Below are 5807 nucleotides of genomic sequence, written 5' to 3'. Positions count from 1 at the left end.
TAACCACTATAGCCACAAGAAAATCAGGGTCAGGGAGTGGTGGATTACTACTCGCCTCTCTTGTCCAGTCTCCTATCATTGACTCCAAGACATCTGGATCTCAGAGAGTCCAAGATGCAAGGCAGGCAGATACCTTACAGATCATCTGGCCTAGCACTCATTGTATAGATAAAGAAGACTCAGAGGGCATAGGAAGGTTCCTGACTGTACCACCCACCATCTCAAGTCATCTACCAGCTTAGTTCTAAGACTTCAATTTGACCTTATCCTATGGAACTCCAGGTTTATCTGCCTGCCTGATGGATTCATCCCCAGATTAAGTGTTCCCTCCACCCACATTGTTGCTCTATGTTTGGACCCCTCCAGATAGGCCTGATGGAGGAGCCCTGATTGGAAAATCTCCCCTCCCCTTTCCTGTCTGAGAATAGAGTTTTTTAGGGTGCTCCCTTTGCAACTTGAGATGTCACTGTCTTTCTATTAAAATGTCTTTTCCACTCTGCCTCTCCCTTTCTCTTGCTCTTCTCCAAACCCTATCCCCTCCACCCCCACCTGCCATCCCTCTTCTAGATAGATCCCCAGAACCACTGAGATGAATCTCTGCAGCTTTGTGGTTCTGGGCTGTGTTCTTCATAATTGAGTTGTGCTCCGTAGTCGTGATGGGGGAGGGTGGCGCTGGCTGCCAGTGGGTCCAGTCCTCCTTCTGCTAGCTTAGCCGCTTCCACTGTGATCCAGCAGAGAGGGTGAGGAGGAGAGAGCTGGGGATGCTTCCTCTTCCCCAGCCCTCCTTCTCCAGCTATCTGTCTCCCCCTCTCCCCCTCCCTGCTTCATCTCCAGCACAAATCACATAGTGACAGCCACATCCAACCTTTGGGGAGGGGTTTGTAAATGTGTCTTCCTTAGCTGTGATCTCCAAATTGTTCCTTTTATTGCATTTGTCACGGTGAAGATTAAAGTCCCTGGGTGGCCTGCACCACAAATCACGAAGCCTGCTCAGGGAGCGACTGCAGGTTGGGAACTGATGAAGGGGTCTGGGCCCTGTTACAGGGTGTGCATGCATGTGTATACTCACAAACACCCGATCCCATATGTGATGAGGACTTGTACTTAGAAATGGAAAGATGTGCTGCTGATATTGTCCTTCTGAGTTGTTAGCCCCCTTTATAGCACAGTTTTTGACCTCTTCCTTGAGGCTGTCTTCCAGGATCTCCCTGCCCAATCTGTAGTTGGCATCATCATCTACATTGCTCTTTCCCGTCTCTTCCATTGTGGGGAGGGAAAGCTGTGGTCACATCAGAGATATTTCAGGATATCCCTCTGGATCTCTGGTCACATTGATCTCTAGATCACATCCTGGAAGCGCTCTGTCGCCCAGGATGGGGTGCAGTGGCACGATCTTGGCTCACTGCAGCCTCAACCTCCTAGGCTCAAGTGATCCTTCTGCCTCAGCTCCCCCAAGTAGCTAGGACTAAAGGCGTGCACCCCATGCCCAGCTAAACATCCTGGCAGCACTCTGAATGGGTCAAGGACAGTTTAGGCCCAGAGCTCCCAAGGGACTCACATCCAGGCCCCAGAAGAACAGCTGATCTTACCCTGTCCCAGCACCCCCATATCCTGACTTTCTTTCTTATCCTGGGATACAACTGGGTGCAGAGGGGGCACAGCTGACATGGAGGAAACACCGCTGAGGAACCAAGAGGACAAAAGCTCCCTTGTACACGTGCACTGAAAACAGCCCCCTTATGAGGTGGGCTTCCTGCCTGTCCCTCATCCACATTCATAACATTCAAATTTATGCTGTAATCTCCACCGCTCCATATGTATGAGCCTTTGATGGGTGTTTGGGTTTATGGGATGCACCCGGCCCTCCGTTCCCTCACCCACCCACCGCCTCCAACCACCGCAAATATGCTCGTACATAATTGACATCGGCAGATTCTTTCATTATACAAGATTTAGCATCTGCTCAGGGATCGCTTGCTCCTCACTCACTATAGATGACTTTTCCCCGTGTTTCCTATTATCAATTCAAATTAGCCCCATTTCCCCACCCGACCAGTGCAGCGTTTACACTTGACAGTGAGGAAACAGCAAGGCTATAATGGGCTCCTCAATTATTTAGGCCCAGGTAGGCCAGGACCCAGAAAGCCTTGACAAGGGGATATGCTGGGGTGGGGTCCTTGTAGCGGGGAGGATAGGGCAGCAACTACTTTGTCCCTGTTTGGCCTTATAGCCCTCTACCCTCTCACTTTCCACCCTGGGACCCCTCCTTTCCCTGCCCACACACACGTAGGTCTCTAAGGGGTAAGACAGTCCCTTCCTGCCCTCATCCTCAGCAGCAGCTCTCTCCTCCTCCATCCCGTATTTGCTCCACATGAGTACCCAATGGGCCACTGGCTAAACCAAAGAAGGGGTCATTAACACCTGCCGGGCTACCCCTCCCCTGAAGATGTCCCTGTCTGAAGGTTCATCTCTCTCCATGAAGGTGTGAGGTGGTGCCCCAGGATTTCAGAGATCAGTAGAAGAGTCAGAAATCCAGCTGTAGAGCCCTAGGAGGAGCGAGATAAAGCAGGCCCAGATACAGAGAGACACACATGAGAGCCTGAGGGAGCAGAGAGTGTCGCCGCTGGGGCTTCGGGAGAAGGCACAGGCAAGAAGAAAGGCTTGGGCAAGGCCCCCTGTTAGACCACACGGACTGTGCAGAGCTGTAATTAGGTCAGTTCTGCCCTCCTACTGGTCTGCTATTCCAGGCCCAGCCTCCTGTAATAGCTCTTGGGCCCAGTAGCTATTCAGGAATCAGGGACTCTCCCGAGCTCACTAAATGGCCTAAGTACACGGGCAGAAGCTCCTGGTCAGCACTGAAGCCCTAATCCCTCCTTCCCGTCAACCCTCCTTTCATCTGAAGCAGGGCCCCAGGCAGTCAGCTCAGCTCAGCAAAGCCCTATGCCCACTTCTGCATCCACTCCCGTCCCCTTCCTCAGCTCAGATCAGTTTCCAAAGGCAGCGATGGGGAGGTGACAGGCAGGGGTCGGAGAGGCTCTGGGATTAGCAGTGTCTTTCCCATGCTCGGCTTCTTCAGAATCAAAGAATTCCTCCATCTGACTGGATTTACCATAAGTCACAGGCGTGTGGGACCTTCCTTCCCTCAGCAACAGCTGGAAACAGCCCTAAATATGATTAATTAACGCCGTAAAAAGCCCTGGACACAATTAAGATTTATGTGTATGCATGTGTGTGTATGTGCACACGTGTGTGTGTTGCAGGGGAGTGGGTTGTGGGGGGTACTTGAGTGGGGGGAGCACGGGTGGATTACCAACCACCTCCAGGGCCCTCTGGGGGAGTGGAACGACATTTCCTCAGAGACATTCCTTTGACATCCATACCAGGCAGGGGTCATTTTATCCAGCCTCCAGCTTTTGAGCAGATTAGCCTTTCTGTGTCCCAGGGGCAGGGGCTATTTTCTTTTCTCTCTTCTCTGGCCAGTGAGGGGAGTTGGGGGTGGGTCTAGGGCAGGTGCCTCCTCTTTCGTCTACCACAGCAGAATATTCTCCCTCAAACCTCAATTCCTTTTGCTGGGTCACTCTAGGAATCAGGGACACATACACAGTCCCCAAACATAGCTGCACTGACAAAGCCCAAATGGGACATAAAATAGGAACCTCAGAGGAATCTGAAGGAATTAGCTGCCAGACAAACCTCCTGCCCTTGGAGACAGCTCACTTTCATCCTCAAAGACTCATGTCTCCAAGACAAGACAGAGGTCCTTGGACTTTCTCCTCACCTGTAAGATGACAAAACCGTATTTGTTGGGCTGTCCACTGCCTCCTGGCCCACCCCCATGTGATTGGGTACTCATTCCATGTGATTGGGTGACATCCCAGCTTCAAAAAGACATGGTGATGATCGACATTATTTATAATCATGGAAAGGAAAGGGACAGGAGCACAGAAAACACCAGTGAATCATTCGGAAATCAGTTATCAGGATCTTTGCAAGAGTCTTGGATTTTATTATTTTTTTATTTTTATTTTTATTTTTATTTTTTGAGATGGAGTCTCGCTCTGGCACCCAGGCTGGAGTGCAGTGGCCGGATCTCAGCTCACTGCAAGCTCCGCCTCCCGGGTTTATGCCATTCTCCTGCCTCAGCCTCCCGAGTAGCTGGGACTACAGGCGCCCGCCACCTCACCCGGCTAGTTTTTGTATTTTTTAGTAGAGACAGGGTTTCACCATGTTAGCCAGGATGGTCTCGATCTCCTGACCTTGTGATCCGCCCGTCTCGGCCTCCCAAAGTGCTGGGATTACAGGCTTGAGCCACCGCGCCCGGGCCTGAGTCTTGCATTTTAATTTCTTTTCTTTTATTTATTGCATTTGATTGACCTACTTCTGTTCTGCTGAAATGACTAAGCCTAGGAAGAGGTTGCTTAGGTTCTAGCCCTGATGGCCAAAGAGGAAATGTACCAGAAAGAGCATGGAAAAGCCCAGACTCTACATCCCCTCTTGGGATCCTTCTGGGGTCAATGGCCTGAGTACCTGGGGCTTCTGCTTTATGGCATGGTCCCCCGGGGAGGAGCCCAGGAGGCCTTGGGGATGCCTAGGTATTCCGTGGGAGAGGAACTTCACATATCCTGGTGGAGTTACTAACAAACATGGACTAAATCACTGGGACTAGAGTTCAACTTCCTGATATCAAGGCTAAGTAGGGCCAAGTGAATGTGTAGATTCTCTGTGCCACTTGTCTCCATGAAGAGGATCACCCTTGCCTGGAGGTAGGAGAATGGCAGAGATGAACTTTCAGTGACTTTTTCTAGGACCCTGAGATTTTAGGAGCTTTTGTGGAATTCCTGAATTTTTAGCTGATGACTGAGTAGAGGAGCTAAGTTCTACTCCGGGGCTCCAGAGTGAAAGGTGTGCCTTAAAGAGGGGAAAAGGGAATCAATTTTCCCCAGAAGCTCCAGTAAAGGCTTGTTGTGAGGATCAAAAAAGCAAGAGGGTATGTCCTGGGGTCCCCAGATGCATGTGTGATGGTGCTACTACAGGGGTCAGCTGTTCAGAGCACCCCACCCCCACCATTTCCACTCACACCCTTTGGGTTCTATAGAGTTCCACTCCTATCACCTCTCGGTCTTATGACTAAGATCAAATGTAGTATGTTTTTACCAGTTTAACATCTGATATATCCTCTATCTGAGGACAATAAATTAAATGGATTTTTGGAGCAGGGGGATAGAAAAGGAGCTTTCTCCATCCACTCCTATGCATCAACCTGGTATTGCAGGACCTCCGGGAATGGTGCATCACCAGGGGGCAAGAGAGAGTTCCACTCCCAGAGAGATGGGTGAGGGGATGAGACGGTGTGAGTAGCAGACATGGTGCCAGTGAGCAAACAAGGAAGAGGAGGCAAGAGGTGGGAGGCTGGCAGGAGGTAGACAGGAAGGCAGGCTGCCTGGAGATGGGCCACTCCCTTGTGAGTGTCCTTGTGCTTTCTTTACAGACTCTCTACTCCTTTGGGGCATGGTATTGGTATACTTGCAGATGGCTCTGCACATCCTCATGGGTCAGTGTATCTGCACATGTGTTATCTCTCTACTCTGTGACAGTACTTGGTGACCATGTGGCTGAGGATACCTGTGTGAAGAACAAGAAACTAGGGGGTTGCCCAAAGAGCACTTGGGTATTTGGTTTGATGAGCACAGTGTTTAAAACAAACATGAAATTGAATACCTTTAGGAAAACGTGCTTCTCAGGTGCAGCCACAGACCCTGCCACTCTACTGCATTTCACTAATTGTGTCACTTTTATAATCTGCCTAG

At 50.5% G+C, this 5807-nt stretch overlaps 1 non-coding gene across 1 annotated transcript; it reads left to right on the top strand.

Annotated features, from left to right (window-relative positions):
* Positions 1-5107: 5107 nt before the first annotated feature.
* On the top strand, positions 5108-5297 carry LOC115900625. Its single transcript, XR_004060290.1, has one exon. It is a non-coding gene; the product is annotated as a U2 spliceosomal RNA (small nuclear RNA).
* Positions 5298-5807: the final 510 nt, after the last annotated feature.

Source organism: Rhinopithecus roxellana, chromosome 11 (genome assembly GCF_007565055.1).
Source record: "Rhinopithecus roxellana isolate Shanxi Qingling chromosome 11, ASM756505v1, whole genome shotgun sequence".
Classification (NCBI taxonomy): Eukaryota; Metazoa; Chordata; class Mammalia; order Primates; family Cercopithecidae; genus Rhinopithecus; species Rhinopithecus roxellana.
This window is presented reverse-complemented; position numbering and strand designations above follow the sequence as displayed.